The sequence below is a fragment of the Eschrichtius robustus genome, chromosome X (assembly GCF_028021215.1).
Source record: "Eschrichtius robustus isolate mEscRob2 chromosome X, mEscRob2.pri, whole genome shotgun sequence".
NCBI classification, from domain to species: Eukaryota; Metazoa; Chordata; class Mammalia; order Artiodactyla; family Eschrichtiidae; genus Eschrichtius; species Eschrichtius robustus.
The window spans coordinates 101,798,327-101,820,429 of record NC_090845.1 but is presented as its reverse complement, the minus strand read 5'-3'; the positions used below and the strand labels follow the sequence as shown (position 1 = coordinate 101,820,429).

The following is a 22,103-nucleotide window of genomic DNA, read 5'->3' as shown; positions in this document are numbered from 1 at the left end:
CAGAAAATTACCAATGCTATGAAAGAACTGAACAGCACTAAACAAACTACAACAAATTGGCATTTACAAAACACTCTACCCAACAATAGGAGTATACACATTCTTTTCAAGAGCTCATGGAAATCGATTGGGAAACAACATATCCTGAGCCATAAATTAAATCTTGAGGAATTAAAATAATTGATATCATACAATGTATATTCTCTGACCATAACAGAATTAACCTAAAAATCAGTAACAAAAAGATATCTTGAAAAAGTCAAAGCATCTGGCAATTAACACAGGTCTACACAATCCATGTTTCAAAAAGGAAGATAAATTAACTTAGAAAATAATTTGAACTAAATGAAAATTAAAACATCAAAATTTGTGTGACGGTGTTAAAGCAGTACTCAGAGGGAAATTACTAACATTAATGGTTTATTTTGGAAAAGAAAAAATATCTCAGATCCATGATCTAAGCTTCCATATTAAATGGACAAAGAAGGGTAAAAATTAAATCCAAAGTATCAGAAGAAAGGAGGTAATAAATACAAAAGCAGAAATCAATGAAATTGAGGAAAGACAATAACAGGCAAAATTCAATGAAATGAAATGTTGGTTATTTGAAAAGATTGATAAAATTGATAAACTTCCAGACAGACTGAGAGAGAAAAATAAAACTAGAAGACACAAATTATCAATATCAGTGATGAAAGAAGGAATACCTCTATAGACTCCATAGACAGGTATAAGGGAATTATAATTATAAACAATGGTTTGCCCATAAATTTTGTGGGATTTTGGGGTCCTTAGACATGAAATCACAAATTTCCTGAACCATGCACCGAGGCCAGAATTTCAGTGGAGAGTGTGCTGCTGAGAATAAAATAAAATAAAACAAAATAAAATAAAATAAAATAATAAAATAAAAAGGATACAAGAGCTCTGAATCCCCAAAGCTGAGTCAGCCTTTTCCGTAGCCTAACATTGGTCCACTTGCACTCTTTGAAGACTGCCAAAGCCAGGGCAGTTTACTGGAAACTTAACCCAGATTTGAATGCATAGTGAATAAAGCCTTTTTAGAACTCCAAAGTCTTTTGAGATGGCCAGGTTAACGTGGACTCTAGCTTAAAGTCTGGAAAACTCAATGGCATCCTAGGCTGTCACTCAGGTTGATGCTATTGACAGAATTGATTATCAGCATCTCCTATAGATCAGTAATTTCCATATACAGCTCCATAGTGAAATTTTCAGTCTATGGAGAAAATTGAGAAAGTAAGTATGACAGTGTATTTTTAATAAAGCTATATTTATTCCATTTAAATATATTTTATTTAATAAATAAATTAGTCCAATAAATATATGGACTTATTTTTATTCTGAGATTATCCTCCCTAGAGAATCCAGAAGTAGAAGAGTCTAGCCCATAAAATCCAGTAAAGCTGGATTTTGCTTTACTATTTTATTCCTTATCCCATGTTTTTGAAGGGCTCAGCCCTGTTCTTGGTGTTTCCTATCACCTTGCCTTTGATGGAGTCTCCTGGATATCACTGGATACTGCATCTTACATCAATTATTTCTTCTAAATGCTTTTGGGGAATGCCACTAACTTTCTCCCTTGGAATCACCCCCACTCCCTTGCAACTTGATTCTTCCCCGATACTAGACTGTGTTTGCACCCACTTGAACTTGATTTAGAATTACTGGATCTTCTCTGGGCCACTGCACCCAAATCTCCTGCTTCTGAAGTTGAGACATTTAAAAAAGTATTACCTTGACACTCAGACCTAAAATTCTGGGCTGCTTTTTAGGCTATAACCTTTGCTTCTCTCTGCAGTAGGAATTAAATTCTCTCTCCCTCTATCTACTCTGTCTCTGAGTACCCTAAGTAAATATGTCCAACTACTAAACTCACCTACCTTGGTGTAGTGCTGAGAGGAGGAGGTGCAATTCTGGAGGCATTACCTGTATGGCTAGTGGAGTTGCTGGGAACTCTGCAGGTCCTTCATCTGGCTACTATTGTTCAATAATTTCCTACTGGCCCTGAGCTTACAGATCCATTCATACACCCACTGTCTCTTATGAGCCAAGGTCATAGAAAACAGTACTCTATTCTCTAATGAAGATTTGTCAGAATGCCTTTCTAGTGATGTAGCTCAGCATCTGTACTTCCTTGACACGTAGATTTTATGGTTCTTCAGTGAGGCAGAGTGGTGTTTCTGGTATATGTCCTGATGATGTGGGCGGTCTGGTATGTCTCGACGATGTGGGCGGGGAGATGGGACATCCTACATATGCAACCAGCCAGCTCCCTCTTAGTATAAAATAGGGATTTCCTGGCAGCACTATGCAGGATGTTCAACCTCCCCGCCCATGTGACTGTTAACTGCTGCATCATGAAGTTCCTTCCAGTTTCTGTCAAAGGGCTTGTCGCTTGATGTGTCTTTGTGTGAACCATTTCTGGGTGACCTCTTCCAAGCTGGTCTTCTGTTCCTGATGAACTGGCTGTGATTACTAATGGCCTACATGATCTAGAAGCCTGGTAACTAATAACCCACCTCTTACTCAAACTTAAACCCCGTATCTCTAACAATATACTTTTCCATCAACTTAAATAAAAAGAGAAAATTCTCTTGACATGGATGCCAAGATATATCATGGATTACACTCTCCAGTTCCACTTCCAATTTTGTCGACCCTTACTAAATAAATACATAAACCTCTAAATTATATAAGCCACTCTAAATAATATAAACACAGACTTCTTATATTACAGTAGAGGCAATTCTATTGCTAGAAGAACCTAGATGGGCTGCATACACTTATCCCAGTTATCCCAGGTTATCCCAGTTGAAATTAACCATCTTATATGTATCACAAGTTATTTGCCAAAAACATAGGTCTAGAAGCATCATCCTGAGACTCGCTGCTCTGTGGCTATGCAGTCTGACTACCACATCCTGAAATAAATAAGAAACTTAGCTAGAGACAGATTCTGTCGGCCTCGTTCTTTCAGCTGAATAAATTTTGCATTATGTACTTTCTTATCTCAAGCCTCTCAGCTCTGAGAACTTTTCTACCTGTAAAAATTCGTGAACCTGAAGTTCCACCAGGACCAGACACCTGAAAGGCTCAATATGATGTATAATACCTTTTTGAATAACACCCTGGATTTGCTTCCCTGAAATAGTCCCACAACCCACCCACCCTGGAGCTTTCCTTATGATTTGCAGTTGAGCTAGTTCCTTTCAAGTTGGCTTTAAGTCTTTCCCTATGGGAATATGGCAATGATTTCCATGTCTCTGTTTATATTTTCTCCAGAGAATGGAAGACTCAGCAATTTTATGGATCTTGGGTGGGAAAGGGAGAAGGACAAAGAAGAAATGAGTGTTTTCCGGGTGCTTTCTACCTAACCAAGTATACATTAATGAAAAATTCTGCTGTTTGTACTATGTGGCTCTACCCTAGCACAGTAGTGCGGGAAAAAGAAACGATACAGGTAAGAGAATAAGATGTTATTGTGGCTTTAAATTTATGCCTCTAGATTTTTTGGTTTTGGTTTTGGCTTTATTTTAATACATTAGGCACACCCATAATCTGGTACTTTATATTCAAAAGAAAAAAAAAAGCCTATTTGACAGTGTCATTTATGTAAGGTGATTGCTAACTCAACAGGAGAAAATACATTTAAAAAAAAGTATCTGATTCATAATTTATCAAGTCTTGATGATACTAGCAGGATTAAATTTTGGTAATTCTCCTAAGTACTTGAATGATAAATACGATGACCACCCCATCATTCTAATGTTCACTAAAGACCAAAGTAAACCTAAAATGTTCTTTTGAATAATGCTTTTTTATAATAATCCTTTAAATCTTAATAACATATTCATAAATACTAAAATGCACATTTTCTTAAAGATTAGTATTCCAAGTAATGAATAACTTATCCCTAACTGAACAATTTATCATTTGAAATTTTTAGATCAATGTTTCTAACTTTTTTGGTGGCTACTGGTTAATTTACTATTTGGGGGGATACATTTTCTACAATATATTTAAACTAAAGATATAGGACAAAACCTGTAAAATCAATTTACTTTTATCTTAAATTTATATACTAATATTTACTAAAAATCTAGTCAAGTCTAAATTAATAGCTACTGATACTAGTGTCAACAACATGCTGCCAGGTATCAGGCAGATTTCTTAAAGCATTGAGTAGCAATCATGATTTTAGAACACTCAAAGTAGCTACGTCAAAGAGACACCATCTACAGCCTTAATTAGAGCACCCTAGTAACTGCTGTTTGTGAATTTGTAACCCATACTCATATCTGCTTTCTCTAGTTAGTGATCCTTTTGATTACTTGCTGTAAATACCCAAGGCTTAAAAATATTCAATACATCTCCAAGTGAACTCCAGGTATTAACCTTGAATGCCCCCATGACCTCCCTTCTTTTACATCATAGGTTGAAACCAATACTTATTCACTGCCTTTCATATGCCCAATTTTCAAATATCCCCACATCCTAAGTTCTAGCAAAGCTTTTTGGTTTTTATTTATTCTCTGTTCAAACAGTTTACTCTGCAGAATAATGAGAATAGATTAAAAGTTACTGTGAAATTTTAATTAACAGAAAACAGAAACTCCTTCTAAAGCTTCTTAAAGGGGAAAAGAAAGCAATATTGACATACAATTTCATAGATAAAAACAAACTATATTTTACATATATATGACTTATAAAGTTGTGGTTTACAATCAAAATATTGCCATTTAAAAAATTTCCCTAAAACGTTCACAAATTTGCTTTAAAATAACACAAAACCGCGCCTCGGAGACGCCGCTGCCGCCAGCACAGCCGGAGACCTGAGCCGACACTGGGGGCTGTCCGTGGGCCCCGCACTCCCTCGATGAGTCGGAGAAGTCCCGTTGTATCAGAGTAAGATGGACGGTAGGTTTGATTGGGATTGTGGTGAGCTGGAGCCACCTGGTCACTAACAAAAGACATCTTGTCAACCAACCGCCCCCAGGGCTTCCTGTTGAAATATACAGCAACAAAGGAAGAAAAGAAGCAAAACGGAAATAGTGCTTACCAGCACCTTAGAAGGATGCCGCTCAGGCCCAGTCCCACACTGAATGTATCTGCACTGTGAGGAGAATGTTCATAGAAGCCTGTTGTGTGCATATTTATTCACATTTCTGTTAAATGTTAAGTCCTTCAGCACAGTAAATCTGAGTGCATAGTATGTCATTTCATTCCGTTTGAGTTTCTTGAGTGTTTTCTTTAAATGTCTGCAGAGTTGCTGCCCCTTTCTTCACCTATGAGTACTGCAATCTTTTTAATTCTCAGTATGAGCAGAGCTTTTTGAGCTTTAAATCTAAGGGGAACTCAACAGGCCTGGCTGGCATATGCAATGAAACCACCTTGCTGTGGAAGCAAAATTATTACTTTTTCTACCTTTTTGAAAGATCTTTCCTTTTGATGCCAATTTTCTTCCTTATTTACACAAGTTAAACAATTTGAAAGGAAGAGGCAATAGTAAGGGTTTCAAAATGGCAGAGAAATTTGAAAGTCTCATGAAATCTGGGCTCTAGGTATATGGACTTAAAACCATTGGGTTGTGGAGGCAATGGCTTGGTTTTTTTCTGCTGTAGACAATGACTGTGACAAAAGAGTAGCCATCAAGAAAATTGTCCTTACTGATCCCCAGAGTGTCAAACATGCTCTACGTGAAATCAAAATTCTTAGACTTGACCATGATAACATTGTGAAGGTGTTTGAAATTCTTGGTCCTAGTGGAAGCCCGTTAACAGGTGATGTGGGCTCTCTTGCCAAACTGAACAGTGTTTACATTGTTCAGGAGTACATGGAGGCAGACTTGGCTAATGTCCTGGAGCAGGGCCCGTTACTGGAAGAGCATGCCAGGCTTTTCATGTATCAGCTGCTACGTGGGCTCAAATATATTCACTCAGCAAACGTACTGCACAGAGATCTCAAACCAGCTAATTTTTTCATTAATACTGAAGACTTGGTGCTGAAGATAGGTGACTTTGGTCTTGCACGGATCATGGATCCCCATTATTCCCATAAAGGTCATCTTTCTGAAGGACTGGTTCCTAAATGGTACACATCACCACCTCTTTTACTTTCTCCTAATAATTATACTAAAGCCATTGACATGTGGGCTGCAGGCTGCATCTTTGCTGAAATGCTGCCTGGTAAAACCCTCTTTGCAGGTACACATGAACTTGAACAGATGCAGCTGATTTTAGAGTCTATTCCTGTTGTACATGAGGAAGATTGACAGGAGCTTCTCAGCATAATTCCAGTTTACATTAGAAATGACATGACTGAGCCACACAAACCCTTAACTCAGCTGCTTCCTGGAATCAGTCGAGAAGCACTAGATTTCCTGGAACAAATTTTGACATTTAGCCCCATGGATCGGTTGACAGCAGAAGTGCTTTCTCATCCTTACATGAGCATTTATTCTTTTCCAATGGATGAGCCAATTTCAGGTCATCCTTTTCATATTAAAGATGAAGTTGATGATATTTTGCTTATGGATGAAACTCATAGTCACATTTATAACTGGGAAGGGTACCATGATTGTCAATTTGCAGAGCATGATTGGCCTATACATAACAACTTTGATATTGATGAAGTTCAGCTTGACCCAAGAGCTCTGTCCAACGTCACTGATGAAGAAGTACAAGTTGATCTCAAAAATATTTGGATGGAGATAGTGAAAAGTATTTGGAGGATCCTGCTTTTGACACCAATTACTCTACTGAGCCTTGTTGGCAATACCCAGATCATCATGAAAACAAATATTGTGATCTGGAGTGTAGCCATACTGGTAACTACAAAACGAGGTCATCATCATTCTTAGATAACTTAGTTTGGAGAGAGAGTGAAGTTAATCATTACTATGAACCCACGCTTATCAGAAAGAACAAAGCAAAGAAAAATCTGATAAGAAAGGCAAGTCAAAATGTGAAAGGAATGGATTGGTTAAAGTCCAGTAGCATCACAGCAAGTAGCTGAAAAAGAAAGGGAAAAGAATCAGGGATTTGATTTTGATTCCTTTATTGCAGGAACTATTCAACTTAGTTCACAACATGAGCCTACTGCTGTTGATGACAAATTAAATGACTTGAATAGCTCAGTGTCCCAACTAGAATTGAAAAGTTTGATATCAAAGTCAGTAAGCCGAGAAAAACAGGAAAAAGGAATGGCCAATTTGGCTCAGTTAGAAGGCTTGTACCAGTCTTCTTGGGATAGTCAGTTTGTGGGTGATGGGGAGGACTGTTTTCTCATAAGTCAGTTTTGTTGTGATGTAAGGAAGGATGAGCAAATTGAAAAGGAAAACACTTACCCCAGTTACCTGGACAAGTTCTTTAGCAAGGAAGAAGATATTGAAATGCTAGAAACTGAGCCGGTAGAGGATGGGAAGCTTGGGGAGAGAGGAAGTGAGGAAGGATTTCTGAACAACAGTGGGGAGTTCCTCTTTAACAAGCAGCTTGAACCCATAGGCATCCCACAGTTTCACAGTCCAGTCGGGTCACCACTTAAGTCAATACAGGCCACATTAACACCTCCTGCTATGAAATCGTCCCCTCAGATTTCTCATAAAACATACAGCAGCATTCTGAAGCATCTGAACTAAAACACTCAGCAGACATTTCTTTTTGTATTCTTCATGAAATGTGTTTTGTCTTTGTTATTACTAGTGCTTAAGTCATTTTTTTACTTGAATCAGATGGTGTCATTTAGAAAGGATTTTTTTTCTTGGTTTTTAAAATCCAGACTTTTTTTCTACATGTGAGATGGTTTTCATTTTAACTGGCATGTCATTTGCACACAAAAATAAAGAATAGAGCAAAATAATGCAATGCGGGAGGAGACAAAAGAAATGCACTAAGACAAGTAAAAAACATTCTCTCATAGAACAATGATCTGCTTTACAGGAAACAAAAGTCTTGCCTTGAAACTTACACAGTGAGACTGGACATAATTGCATGAAAATATCTATTTTTTTCTTAAAATATTTTTCATTCTTGAGTATTTTCAAGTTTTTCATGCTGTACACATTTCTTAAAAACACATGATACCAGCAGCAACTGAAAATGAATGCTGAATTTGGTACACATGTGTTATCTACCTCAAGGTAACAGAGGTATATGGCAAAACATATACCACCCATAGTGCTTCACAATATGCACTTCTATTTAGCCAGCGTTTATTGCAGTAAACTATTCTTAATAAGATTCACTCACCATTTATAAATGTTCTGGTATGCATTCTTTATAGTGAAGTGTTACTACATCACATCTTATTTATTTTAGCAAATCAATATATTTTCTGTATTTAATTCTAAAAAGTTAACTTAGTTTTTGAAATTTATTTGCAAATACACTTTTTCCATTTGGCACTATGGTTTGTTGTCTACTTAGCTGAATATATGTCAGTTTATCCTAAGGCTGTCCATGTACTTAATTTACTTAAGTATTCATTTTAAGTAAAGCGCTCACTGTGTATAGGAATTTGTATTTTGGAGGTACTTAATCTATCTACAAAGAAAAATTAGGAATTACTTTATTATAAAATGCTCCTAGAAGTCTTAATTGTGTTTATTTAAAAAGAAAACTGTAATGTTAGACGTGTGTGCATGGAAGTAATTAAGGTACATAATTATTGTAGTTTAAAAGTTGTACATGATAAGACATATTTTGTTTCTACTGTATGTTTTTACTGAATGACCTATTCCCCATCCCAAGGCAAGCATGAATACAATTAGGTTAAATGTAAAAATAAACAAAACAAAAAACCCCACAAAACCAGTGACAATATGTTTCAGGAGCCAAGTATTGAAGTAACTACTACATTGTATAATAGGCTTGTTCTTTTCAGAGTAATACATTACTCAAATTATTAGTATGAATTGTTAATATGGTAGAAATGTATTGAAATGAATTTTAGGAGAACTGGTATATTTTATTAATTTATGGATTTATTCTCTTCCCTGTTCCAAAATAAGTTTAAGGTGTTTTACTGATGTGGCATTGATTTATGTATTTAATAAATATTAAGTTCTTAATATATAGTAGGTAGATGGAGATAATGATACAGAAGGCAAACATTATACTTGTTCTCATGATTTTATAGTATAGTGAGAAATATAAGATGAAAAACTAATTAAATAAATAAACTGGACAAAAGAAAAGCACACATGGAGTAGAAGGGCATTTTATTTTTTTTCACATGCAGCAATTAAGAGAGAAGAAAGCCAATGGAGAAACAAAACAAAACCAAAAAACAAACAAGGAAAAACTTGGGATTTTCAAACGGCATCTTAAACCAGAGAATGGCAAACATTTTCTGTAAAGGGCTAAGTATTACATATTTTAGTCTTCGCAGCTACTCAACTCTACTTTTGTAGGTTGAAAGCAGCCATAGCCGATCCTTGAAAGAATGCGTGTGACTGTATTCCGGGAAAACGTTATTTATCAATACCAGTAGTCAGCAGGATTTGGCACATGGATGTAGTTAGCCAACACCTGACCTCGAGGGCTAGGAAGGGGGAACTGAGGTGTGGTTGAGGATTGATGGAGATGATTCAGTATTTTTTTAGTAATACAACTTTATTCTTAAAATATCTTTTTTTTTTTTGCTTCAGAGCTAAATACTTTTTTTTGAATTTTATTTTATTTTTTTATACAGCAGGTTCTTATTAGTTATGTATTTTATACATGTTAGTGTATATATGTCAACCCCAATCTCCCAATTCATCACACCAACCCTCCCCCCGCCCCCCTCCAGCTTTCCCCCCTTGGTGTCCATACATTTGTTCTCTACATCTGTGTCTCTATTTCTGCCTTGCAAACCGGTTCATCTGTACCATTTTTCTAGATTCCACATATATGCGTTAATATATGATATTTGTTTTTCTCTTTCTGACTTACTTCACTCTGTATGACAGTCTCTAGGTCCATCCACGTCTCTACAAATGACCCAATTTCATTCCTTTTTATGGCTGAGTAATAGTTCATTGTATATATGTACCATATCTTCTTTATCCATTCATCTGTCGATGGGCATTTATGTTGTTTCCATGACCTGGCTATTGTAAAGATGATTCAGTATTATATTCAATGTTGCTGCTTGGAATTATCAGGGATAGAGCTAATTCTCTATATATTAGGGTCAGGTTGGGAATTGAAAAATAATCCAGGCACTCGAAAAAGGTTTCTGCTTTGCTCCATCAGATAAGCAGAAACCTTTAGTAAGGATAGTTACTAGATTTTTGAAGGACATTAGTATTCAAAAGAGAAAGGAATTTAAACAGCATTTCACCCAAGCCACTAAGAAAATTTCATGGTGAATTTGAACATTTGAAGTTTCATTTCATTAGGTACTGAGATCCTCTATTTTCAATAGGAATCAAAGCTCTGTAATTCAAATGAACACAACAAACTCATATTCATGTATCCTTCACTTTTACACAAAGTTCTTGATCAGGCTGAGGAAGTTCCCTTCTATTTCTAGTTTGCTGTTTTTATCACAAAACGGGGTTGGATTTTGTCAAATGCTTTTTTGAGTCTATTAAGGTAATCAGGTAGTGTTTTTCCCTTTATTCTGTTAATAAGGGGCATTATATTGATTGATTTTCACAGGTTGAACCAACTTTGCTTTTTTTTTTTTTTTTTTTGCTTCAAAAAGCTTTATTGTTTCCATTTGGTCCAAGGCTTGGGACAGGGCTCCAGGGTGGTTAAAAAGCTGCCTAGTGGCTGCAGAGAGGGGCTTCAGGCAGGAGCCCTGACACCAGGGGGGCTCCTCAAAGGCTTCTGGGCTCTGGAGGCTCCTAGTTGTGCTTCAGGGTGAGCTTTTCAATGAGATGCTGGCCGAGCCCAGCCTGGGACCAGCCAGCCTGCGGAGGTTAGTCAGGTGGTCGCCATCTTCTTGATGAGTTTCAGCTGCTCCTGCAGGAAGCAGCTCTCCAGGAAGTTACAGGGGTGCGTGTCTGCGCCGGCAGAACTCAGGGCCTGCGGGTCCTCAAGGGCCTGGCTCAGGTTCTTCTCCATGAGAATGGCGACTTCCGTAGCGTCCTGAGTTTTACCCCACTCATCTGGGGACGGCTTCTGCACGTCCTGGAAGAGGGTGCGGCTGCTGCGCTGGTTTTGCATTTTCAAGAGACGTTGGGTGCCCTCGTGCTTCTCCTCGGCCAATTTGCAGAAAAAGTGGCCCACGCTCTCCAGAGCCACATCCTCGCGGTGGAAATAGAAGCCCAGAGAGAGGTAGGTGTAGGAGGACCCAGATGCATGTCAACTGGGCGGTTGATGGCAGCCTCCACCTCAGTGGAATAATTCTGAGGAATCTGGGAGCTTGTGGTTAATCGGTAATACGGAGTTAAGCTCAAAAAATGGCGTTGGCTGGTTCCGAAAGCTGAGGATGGCTGAGTGGCTGATTCCAAAAGTTGCGACTGGAAAAAAGGTTGGAGGGTGGTTGGAGGGTGGTTGGAAGCTGGAGCAAGGGGCGTCCCTGGGTCTGTTCTGCCCAAACACTGTTGAAGCAAAAGACAGATCCGGGGGACGGCTGAGCGCCCTGCCCCAACTTTGCATTTCTGGGATAATACCCATTTTATTATTTTTATTATTATTATTTTTTAAAATTTATTTATTTATTTATTTTTGGCTGTGTTGGGTCTTTGTTTCTGTGCGAGGGCTTTCTCTAGTTGCGGCAAGCGGGGGCCGCTCTTCATCGCGGTGCGCGGGCCTCTCACTGTCGCGGCCTCTCCCGTTGCGGAGCACAGGCTCCAGACGTGCAGGGTCAGTAGCTGTGGCTCACGGGCTTAGTTGCTCTGTGGTATGTGGGATCTTCCCGGACCAGGGCTCAAACCCGTGTCTCCTGCATTGGCAGGCAGATTCTCAACCACTGCGCCACCAGGGAAGCCCAATACCCATTTTATTGGTGTCCAACCTTTTTCATATATTTGCTAGTATTTCGTTGAGGATGTTTGCATCTATATTCATACAGGATATTGATTTATATAGTTTTTTCCCTTATGCTATTTTTGTCTGGTTTTGGTATCAGGATATTATCTGTCTCATAAAAAGAGTAGGGAAGAATTCCTCTTTTTTAAAAAAATTTTGAAAAAGTTTTTGAAGAATTGGTGTTAATTCTTCCAGGGGACCACCAGACATGTCAAATAATGACAATTCTCTGGAAATGAGGCTCTGAAGGAGTGTGCTAGCTCTGTTCCCTCTGGTAGGTATTGGGCTGCTAGTTTGCACTGAGATTGCAGGCTCTTGGTTTTCAAGGCTACCCCGGAGCCTGAGAGGGGTAATGAAATAGGGCAAGTTAAAATGCTACAGAGACTGTTGTTCTTACCAAAATTCAGTCATTTTTTTTTGAATAAACACTCCCTGGATTGCTTTGAGCTTTTAAATAACTTCCAGAGTCCCGAATTAGTTGATTCTGACAATTTTTGTAAAATTTCTTGTTGCTTTTAAGGAAGAGAGAATTTTGGAAGGACTAAAGACTGATATCCACATATAATCTTTGTGTTATAAACACATCTTAAAATTTTATAATCTCACACAGTTTAGAAATTGTAGAAAATTTTGCACACTGAGACCATATTACTAATACACAGAATGGAAATGGTGATTTTGAATAGAAGTATGAATGAGAATATGGAAACATCATGTTCATATTCATTTCCCAGTATCTAAGGGATGCATTATACACTGTTCTTCTAAATAAACCTATAGGTGTATTTTATAATATAGTATTTTAACACAATTGTTAAATATTTGAGACAAATATTTTATGTCAGTCGTTGCTTTATCTTGTAATTTTGGTTATGTTTGTTTCTTGCTGCAATTATTTTATCCCAGTCTACTTTACGTTTTTTAAAAAATTTTATTGGAGTATAGTTGATTTACAATGTTGTGTTTCAAATGTACAGCAAAGTGATTCAGTTATACATATGCATATATTCATTCTTTTTCATATTCTTTTCTCATATAGGTTATCACAGAATATTGAGTAGAGTTCCCTGTGCTATACAGTAGGGCCTTGTTGGTTATCTATCTTATATATAGTGGTGTGTGTATGTTAATCCCAAGCTCCTGATTTATCCCTCCCCACGATGTTTCTCCCTTTTGGTAACCGTAAGTTTGTTTTCGATATCTGTAAGTCTGTTTCTCTTTTGTAAATAAGTTCATTTGTATCATTTTTAAAATTAGATTCCACATATGAGTGATATATATTTGTCATTCTCTGTCTGACTTCACTTAATATGATAATCTCTAGGTCTGTCTATGTTGCTGCAAATGGCATTATTCTGTTCTTTTTTTATGGCTGAGGAATATTCAATTGTATATATATATATATATATATATATATATATATATATATATATATACCACATCTTTATCCGTTCCTCTGGCAAAGGACATTTAGTTTGCTACCATGTCTTGGCTATTGTAAATAGTGCTGCAGTGAACATTGGGGTGCATGTATCTTTTCGATTTATGGTTTCTCCGGATATCTGCCCAGGATTGGGATTGCTGGATCATATGGTATTTCTATTTTTAGTTTTTAAAGGAACCTCCATACTGTTCTCCCTAGTGGTTGTACCAATTTACATTCCCAGCAACAGTGCAAGAGGGTTCCCTTTTCTCCACACCCTCTCCAGCATTTATTGTTGGTAGTCTTTTTGATGATAGCCATTCTGACCAGTGTGAGGCAATACCTGATTGTAGTTTTGATTTGCATTTCTCTGATAATTAGTTATGTTCTACTTTACATTTTAAAAAAATGTTGCCATAGTCAGAAATGTTATATTTTTATGTAGCCAAATCTCTCAGTCTTCTCATTTGTGTAATCACCTATGGTTTCTTCGTCTTAGATGTTAGGTAAATATCCAATAGTTGGCTAAATATCCTTTTCAATTTCTTCTTGTGTTTACTTGGATAGGTTTGAAATAGTCAACTTTTTAATCTTCCTAGACTTTATTTTCGTGTGTGAAATGAGGCGAGAATCTAAATTTATCTAACATGTTTTCTTTTATCATTGATTTTGATGTCTCATCTATCATAAATAGTATGACCTATTGCTGTACTTTTAACTTTTTAAAAAATGTTTTTATATGTTTAATCCTACATCCACACATTATTATTATACTGGCTGTTGACTTAGAATATATTAAGAAATGACTTTTCTGTTTCCGTCTTTGAAAAATGTTTATTAGAAATATGCATTGAAGTTTATTAAATGATTTTCAGGCTCTACCAGGATTAATTATAGTTTATTGTGTTTAACCTATCACAATGCCATATTTATATATTTCATAATATGTTTAAAAATCCTTAAATTCATGAGATAAAAGGAAACTAGCAGTAGTTAGGTATATTTTTTTTCCAGGAAACTTTACAGATTATATCATTTATGCATCACAATAACCTTATAAATTAGTTACAGATGAAAGCCAAAAACCCCTGAGGTTTGGTGATATTAACACTGAAAGTGATGCAATTGATAATTTGGATTTGAATATACATATTAAAAGCCATGACTTCACCCTGTTAATTCAATTTGTATTGTGTTTCACTGAGAATTTTTCTATGTTAATAACTAGGGATTCACTGTATAATGGAGAGACAAACATGCAAACAAAAATTTCACTACAGTGAGTTAAGTGCCATGACAGAGGCAGTGCACATGATATTCTGGAAATACTGAGTATGATAAACTTAACTCTCTCCAGGTTTATAAGATAAGTCTTCTCAGAGAAGGCTGCAAAGGGAAGAAAGTGAAGTTTGGAGGAAGCAAGAGAGTTGGACAAAAAGTCAAGGAGATCTGCAATGATGTCAAAGAACACAATATTTGTGAATGAAGGAGTTAAAGAGCTGGAAGGAAGAACTTTATATTGAGATGTAGGAAGTTGATTACAGTAGACCCGCTCTTAATTTTTGTCAAATCATAAGAGTAGCTATAAAAATCATGTGGCTCTGTGCATTTACAGTAATGTGCTTTAAAAAATGTTTATTCCCACATTTGGCGTATATATGCCAACGATATAGTATTCTGTACTTTCTCTACTGCCAGTTTTTTAGATTAATGCAGATTTTCTAGTCTTCCAGCTTCCCTTGTCATATCAGGAAGTTGGAAAGCAAGATTGAGAGTGAGTCAAGATCTCCTTTTACCACTTTTCCATCCTAACCGAGGAGATAGAACTTAGGTTGAACATGTGAAAGGAGCAAGGTCAGGAATGACTGAGAAGTGCCCCGAGGACCTCCATGTTCACTGCTTATGCTGAACTTTTGCTGAACAGTCTAAATAAAACTGCTGAATAGTTGCTGAGCTGCCAAAAGGAAAGAAAAATGCTGAGAACTGTACTTTTTCTGAACTAGAGAAAACATACCTTTCCGTAGTAATAGATGAGATATGCTCAATAACCCAGTTGTATTTATAGAACAAATTTATCCTCCAATCCACATTCTTGGGAAACAACTTGTGTAATGTAAGCCTGCATGAGCTTCCCGCTTTTTCCCGTAAAAACCCCTATCCATTTCCTCTGATGGGACACTATTCTGTGTTCCTCTGGAATCTGTGATCCCAGAATAGCAATTCCAAGACCCCAACTAAACTGCCTTTTGGCCTCTTTATAGTTTGTGGTCCTTTGGGTTGACAAACTTTAGTATTGTTTCTCATTCTAGTCACATCATTGTAGTTTTTATAAACATTTAAAAGTTCTACCATGCATCCAATACTCTTTATTAATTTCTGGTAGGGTTTTAGATTTCTTTTTGTTTGATTTTATAGGACTTGTGTGAAATGCTAAGACCCGTTTCCAGCATTTTTACATATTCTGATACTTTAAGGTACTTTAAGGTAAAAGCTATTCTTTTAGTTTTAGCTTAGGGTTGAGGAAAAGTATCAAGAAGAAAGGTGGGCCTGATTACCTGATGCAGAATATCTTTTTCAAGTCATCATCCAAATATCTCTTTAGCCCTCCTAAACATTACAAATTGATTTTGAAAGGAGACAGAATGGAAATTTATGGTCAAATAGCTCAAAATAGGGCAGTGCTATTAAGTAGAAGCAGATAAAAATGAAAGACTTATAGAAAAAGCACTCTACTAGTTAACACAGTCATTCCTCGGTATTGGGGGTGGGATTCAGATTGGTTCCAGGACTCTGGGCAGATGCTCAAGTCCCTTACATAAAATGGTGTAGTATTTGCATATAATCCTCCCGAATGCATAAATCATATCTAGTTTAGTTATAATACCTAATACAATGTAAATGCTATGTAAATAGTTATAAATACAATGTAATTGCTATGTAACTAGTTGCAGTTGTGTGGCAAATTCAAGTTTTGCTTTTTGGAATTTTCTGGAATTTTTTTTTTTTTTTTATATTTTGGACCTGTGGTTGGTTGAATCTGCAGATGAAGAACCCGCAGATACAAAGGGCTGACTGTATTCTTTGGAAAACCTGGCAAGGATAAGTAAAACTTTATTTTAGTTAGGGAAAAGACTGTTTACAAAACAGAATACTATTTATTATATAATTTTCTTTGTGGAACTTGATGAACACAAGATTTCTTTCAGCCAGTAATTTGAACAATGCATGGCTCCATTTTGGATGAGGAGAATTTATGTTTTGTTATTATATTGTCATGGTATTAATACCTGCATAACATTTTAGATGTTGATTACCTAATATCACTGTATATTCTTAGTACTCAAGTCATATTTTAACTTCCTGCTAATTAATCATATAAAATGGTCTGTTGTCCTACAAATTTGTAGCACTGACTAGGTACACACTAGGTATAGTTTTAGGTTCCACGACTTCACAGGAAAGTCACTAAGAATACTACATGCATTATAAAAATAAATCTATAGGATTTCATTAAATAGTTAATTTTGCTTAGCTTTCTAAGAAATACAACATTAGTTATGGTTTACAAGTGTTCTTGCCAAGATATTTCCTCATCCCATCAAGTATAAAACCTAAGTAAAGAGGTCATACCTATGTAATGAAGAATTACTTCTCTGAGATCTAATATTTTGCTTTTTACTCCAATCCCATCTCTAGCCATTTTTCCACTTTCATTTTCCCATACCTTTGTACATTTTGAATGTATATCTGGAAAACCTGGCAAGGATAAGTAAAACTTTATTTTAGTTAGGGAAAGGACTGGAATGCCTAGAATGACATCTGTAAAATACCCCTTCTTCAGATCCTTTTCCTGGTCCACTAGACAAACTCCTACACATAATTAAAGACCCAGCTGCGACAGTACTTCATTTGGGAAGCCCTTTCTAAAACTGCAGAGTTTAGTAGTTTAGTTTAGTTTTAGTAATTAGCATACAGAGTTAATTATTCCTTCCTATATCTTCCCATGGTACCGTGAGTACATCTGTATCTTAATATCTATATTTTGCTGTATTTTTCTTTTTATCTCTTCTGGTATACTGTAAACTTCTTGAAGTTACAGTCTGCCTTAGTAATGTTTGTTTGTAATGTAATGTTTCACATAGCTCAGTTAATAACACAGATGTCAGTCTCTACGTGTTCTATGGTGTCACAATTCCCGATTATTGACATAATAAGCCCCACCCAGATTCTGGACCAATGAGAGACAGACCTAGTACTGTACTAGGAGCTTCTAACAACCAGCTCTTGCCCTCTGTGGCCGAGCTGCTTAGCAGCTGGTCTCACTGCATAGGTTCCTGGTACCTAAGTTTTCCAACATTCTTGCTACAGAAAAAGATCTTTGGTAGAGATATAACTTGTCATTCTGGAATGACATAGCTTGTGTGGAAGCAGAATATCTACTTTTGGTCTTCCATATCTCATCTCAGGTCTAGATTCCTCTGCATTAAAATCTTCTCCTGTGGTATCTTCTCTCGAGAGTGAATATCAAGACTAGCAAAAACACCTGAAGTTACATCACTACCAGCACAAAAAGCTTCCTTGGACTGTCCAGATACTCCATGTTTGAACTGTAATTTGGTACTTCAGATTTGTGAATTTGGATTCAATCCGATGAACCAGTCTCCAGGATGGGGATAGCATTTTTTGCTCGACTATTTTATCCTACCCTGGAAGAAATTTATGACAGTATTAATGGGCCTCCTCCACCAACTTGTCTTCAAGAGTTTCCAAATCCTTATTTCTTTTTTTTTTAAAAGGAGAGGGTGTATTTGGAACAACATCTTCAAGTTGAGAAATATGATTACAAACAAAATCCTTACCCCACGTGCTCTGACACTGAAAGAAAAGCCTGGAATAGACCTGAAATGGGGTGAAGCTGAGGAATTCCTCCTTGTGAGCCTTATCATGCAGGAAAGTGTTAAATAGTCAGAAGCGACAGACACACGGAGAACGAGATGGGATGCAAATCGAGTCTGTCTTGTAAAGGGAATCAGCAAGTACTTTCCACGTCTGTGGACCATTCTATTCGCATTCCCAGCCTACTGGAGCATTTATATCCTTTCCCCCTCATCTTTTTCCTGAAGCTGGACCAGAGGCAAAGAGTGAGGAATATCACTACAGCAAAATCACCAGGATTCATACCACCACCTCGTGCATGAGCCCAAGATAACTTCTTGAAGGAATGACTGTGTTTCATGGATGTTTTTGTGTCAAAAGGGGCAAATACCCTGAAATGTGTCACTGCCTCGTCTGGGAGTTTGTGCCTGCAGAAAGAAGTGTGTGGGAGCCTTTATATACATAGGATGAAGCGGATTTGAAAATGTGATGTGCTGCGGAACTTAAGGGCTCCTCTCAAATTAAGCAGTGGGGGATCCCTGGAGCTAGTCAGAATGCCTCATACATCAGTTCATCCTAAACCTCCTAGAGAAATGGCTCAGCGGACAGACGTGGATTATTATGTCTATTCTAAAATGTGAAACCTGTGTTTACTTTCTTCACCAGATCTTTAGTGAGTGGAGGGAAGGAAAGAATTCTGTTTGGTATTTCTTTGCTTTCATGCAGTTTTTTTTGTTTGTTTGTTTGTTTTGCTTTGTTTTTGTTTTTCCTTAAAGCTGAGTTAAGATGGTTTAAGCTCTTTCATGGAACCAAGTGCTAATTTAGACTTTTATTTGAATTGCTTTTGCTGCAGCAACGATATATATATGTATATATATATCAGTATACTAATACCAGGAATTAGTATAATATATATATATTATACTGTATAATAATATATATTATAATATATATATAATGATATATATATATCAGTATAATAATCCCAGGAATAACCTAGCTAGCATTTCCCACAAAACTGGAAGAGGCATTTGTTAAGTTATAGAACATCTACTTCCTAGCAGCTTTCTTTTTACCTCCTAGTTTCAAGCAACTATTTTCCATGCTTCCCCTAGGTTTATGCTATTGTGTGCTGCTCTAAAGTGTCAGCCCCGGGAGAGAGTGGTAAGAAAGGAACAAAGCAATAGCTCACGGCTATCAGGAATCCTATATTTGAAAATACTCAGGGGATGAGTCAGAGCGAACAATGATGATGAGTTAGGGTAATGGGCTTCCTGTGGGGGGAAAATTAACACACAACAAACCTCTCTTGTTCCTTTTAAAGTGCCACTGACACAAACCAGGCCCTAGCATCTTCTTTTGGTACCCTGAGCTCCCTGGTCGGGGTGGACATGAAATGGGGGAGGGTGTTGAGGATGACCGTTTCATGCCGAAGTCACAGAGCTCAGGTTCAAGGTAAGCCTGAAAGACTGAATGGTTGCAGAACTGAAGGCTGCATCTTAGAAAGTGGAAATACGGAACTGAATATGGACATGTGCACACATGTGTCTCTTCCTTGTCTAAAGTAATCAGTCTCTTGAACGATCATTTTCACCATGATAAGTTTGTCACAGAGGAAGGCAGTGGCCATAGCTGCCTGGTATTCTGGGCTGGTTCGAGGGGATAGATGCTATGGTGAATGCAGGTGTGTTCCAAAAATAAAAGGAAAACAGGGAAAGAGAATGACCAAAATGAAAAAAGAGGAGAAAGAGGAGAAGGAGAAACCAAAAATGAACAACAAAGAAAGAGTATGAGGTGGCCCTGCAGTTTTTCAGATGAAATATTCCCGCTTACACTCGCTCACTGTGTTTTGAAAATCAGTGTCATTTCTAAAGGAACTGTCCAAATTTTCCGATATTCCTTCTCCTTCATCTGGTTGGTAGGGTGTGACTGCTTATGGTGGTAAAGGAAGCGGCTCATGGTGCCGATGATGGAGAAGATGATGAATATCACCACTGCTATTACTCCTCCGATGAGAGCCGAGTCACTTTGCACTGCGTTGGTGAGTGGCTCCCTCTCATCTGTCTTCTCAAAAAGATCTGATGAAGAATGCACCGTGGTCACTGCATTCACATCCGAATCCATCATCGAGCCACAGCTGGATTCTGTCAAGATCCCTTGGATGGTTACAGGTGCGGTGGCGGCGTGGCGCAGGGCTGCCTTCAGTGGTGCTATGTGCTTGTATTGGACTGAAGCCAGACAGCCAACAAAACCCAGGGTGTTTGCTTTAGCAACTTCAGAATCCAGTCCAAGATTCTCTGTGACTTCGCCCAAGGTGAGGGACCTGACAGCCCTGAACTCAACCTCTGAGGAGAAGTTATAACTGAGTCAGAGTTGCTGATCCATCTGAATGGTAAGCCCTCTGCCCTCTCGGTTAATCTTCAGGTGGTGCAGTCTTCTGTTGGCAAAGTTCTCTGTATCAATGGTGAATACATGGGTTTCTTCCTTGCTTAGCTGGTAGCGAACTTGTAAGCTTCCTGCTAGTGTTGGAGGGTTTCCTGCAGGGGCGGGGGGTGGCTGTGTCCCACCGCAAGGGCAAGGACACTAGCAGCAGAAGCTCTGGGAAGCACCCCCTGGCGTGAGCCCTCTCGAAATCCTTATTTCTTGAGTCTGTTTCTGACATTATTTAATCATCGAGGTTGTAGTTTTAATGTTTGCATGCATTAATAAAGGAGATTGTGAAATATATTTTGGATGTATATGATGGATTTTGGGTAGATTTTCATCTACGGGGTGGCATGACTTTTTATGAGTGCAAAGAATTTAAATTAGATGAAACTATAAAGACCTTTTTGACTTCTTAAGTCTGCAGTATGTTTAAAAAAGTTAATCATGAACTTAAATATCAAAGGACATTTTGTCTGGTAAAAATATTCAAATACTTATTATACTATTTGTTGTTTTTTACTTTTATTTAACAAAATATCCACTCTTTAGCATAATAATTCAATTTATAAGCCGGTATTACTGGGGAAGATTGGAAATTAGTATCAGCTACTTCAATTCGCTAACAGTTTATTTGGGCTTAAGATGGCATTTTCATCATTCTCTTTAAACATTCTGGATCTGTCTTAGCTACTAGACAATGTCTTCATAGAATATGGCCCGGTTTTCATAATGTAGGTTTGTTAAGTGTATAACCCATATAAGGGATGGGGAACAAAATTGGGGTAACCAAGGAAGGAGTCATAGAGTTTTGGGGTGGCTACCACTCTAGATAATGATTTCTACAGAAAAGCAGTTTAGGTGAGTAAATAACCATTCACAGAATACTAAGGGACATAAGAGAAGGTAGTGGGACTAAAAATGTCTCAAAAATTGTGGCTGCATAGAGACAGTAGGGAAAAAAGTGACCCTAGGAAGAAATGGTTGTTTTGCCACGAGGAACCTTGAATGTTTGGAGCATGAACCGGTGGTTGTTAATAAATAGATTCCATGTAAATGACTAACAAAGGCTCATGCTGGGAGAAAATAGTAGCTTTCCAGAAAGCAAAAATGTTCCCATGAAGAAGCTTCCTGCAATAACTCCTCTCCTATCTTCTATTCAGACTATTCATTTAGAAATATAGTGACATAAAACATTTAGCCTTGATAGACAAACTGTAGATTTAATATGCTAATATATTTCTCAGTGAATTAAATCTTCGTAATGAATGCCTGCAATGGGAATATTATCAGGACTTTTTTTTTTTCCATAAGGCAGATATTGTCATGATTAAAGTGACGAGAAATGTCATGTAAAGGTAAAGAGGAAATATGTAAGGGTTTCCCCAATATGAGTATTC

General features: G+C 37.4%; 1 protein-coding gene and 2 pseudogenes across 1 annotated transcript in view; 1 reads left to right on the top strand and 2 right to left on the bottom strand.

Annotated features, from left to right (window-relative positions):
* The window catches only part of HTR2C (5-hydroxytryptamine receptor 2C), a 114,069-nt gene that overhangs the window by 50,682 nt on the left and 41,284 nt on the right, over nucleotides 1-22,103 (bottom strand). The window lies entirely within an intron of this gene.
* On the top strand, nucleotides 5,541-7,657 carry LOC137756963 (mitogen-activated protein kinase 6 pseudogene; annotated as a pseudogene).
* On the bottom strand, nucleotides 10,853-19,909 carry LOC137757392 (ferritin light chain pseudogene; annotated as a pseudogene).